The sequence below is a fragment of the Oryctolagus cuniculus genome, chromosome 16 (assembly GCF_051225735.1).
Source record: "Oryctolagus cuniculus isolate XC-2025 breed Fujian yellow rabbit chromosome 16, ASM5122573v1, whole genome shotgun sequence".
Classification (NCBI taxonomy): Eukaryota; Metazoa; Chordata; class Mammalia; order Lagomorpha; family Leporidae; genus Oryctolagus; species Oryctolagus cuniculus.
This window is the reverse complement of record NC_142882.1, coordinates 12,534,960-12,536,505: the sequence shown is the minus strand read 5'-3', so window position 1 is coordinate 12,536,505 and position 1,546 is coordinate 12,534,960.

The window sequence follows — 1,546 nt, the reverse complement described above, 5'->3', positions numbered from 1 at the left end:
TCTTTGTTAGAGAGATGTGTTTCTTGTAGGAAACACATAGTTGGGGTGTGTTCTGTGAGCCAGTCAGCCAAATGGTGCATCACCTATTTTCAAAGCATTTCTCCACCAAGCAGCCGCTTGCAAGCTTCCATGAATGTGGTTCATGCAACCATTCATCTCTTTTAGTTGCTATGGGTTTACCTATTCTGGACAGTTCCTAGCAATGGAATGAGATAACATATGACCTCTTAGATCTAAATTCTTTTAGATGGCATTGCATTTTCAATTCATCCAATTTATAGCAGGTATCCTTCGTTATTTTTATAGCTGTATAACATTCATTCTTACGGATTTCCCACACTCAATTTATTCATTCACAAATGTCTATTTCTGTTGTCTCCACACTTTCAGTGTTATGAACAGATTGTTCTGTGCATTCTTTTAAAAATATATGTTCGTGTAGGTACCTTCAGCTCTTCTGAGTGCAGAGTGGTTCTTAGGAAACTGTAGTGAATATATATGTTTATTTTAGTAAAAATTTTTAGCCTTTATTTACTCATGTTTAGTCAACTTTCTGAAACTTAGGGAAAAAAGACACTCCCCAAAATAAGTGACAATCAAAGGAAAAGTTTTTGAAAATAGTGGAGATACTGAAGAAGCAAGACCCTACTATACAAATAACAAAATACTTAAATATAAATATGTGGAGTTAAATTTCTGGGCACATATAACTTACAAAGCTAGAGCCAGTAAAGTATGTTTAACATATGACTTTTTCCTTATGTTGCTTTTTAATGACTATTTTCTTAAACATCTATTCCATATTCATTTAATTATTTATATCAATTTTTAAAAATACATGTTTTCTGAAACTTGGTTATGATGTTGTTTGATAGTAGTAAATGGTGAAAAAATACTCAAGCAGTTTAAGTGCTTTGCCGATGAGTATACTCATCCCAAACTCTTCACATTTACACAGCTACTACAATAATCAGAAAAACTACAGCTATTCTTAAAAAGGACACTCAAGTGAGCATTCAAAACATTAAGGAGATGCACTTTTTCCCAGTTAAAACATTAGAAATTTCTAGTTTGCTTAAAATTTAAGATAACCTGCTAAATTTTGCAGTGAAGAATAATGACCATCAATAAAGAATCAGGATAATGAGTGAGTGGATTAATTCTGTGCAGGGGTAGGTGAGAAAGATGAAAGTGCACCTTTATCTGGAATGTGTTCTGCCATTTATAAATCCAGCAGGGTTTTGTAAACCTGGAAGTGATAGGAGACAATAGTGGATAGAGTTCCTGGGGTGCACCTTGATGTTCTCACTTCATCTTCTTGATAAGGCTTCATATGGAATGCTATAATTGGGTATTTGTTGATTACATTATCAATTCTTTCAAACTGTGCAAATACCATGAACATTCTACTGAAGCAACAGCCCTAAGAGCTCTGTGCACACAGTTTGCAGAGCTGCTTGCTTCTTTCTGAGGGTTCTGTGGTCCCTAAACACTTATTGAATCATGATGAAATTATAGAGGGCAGGGAGGAGAGCCAGTCAAAATA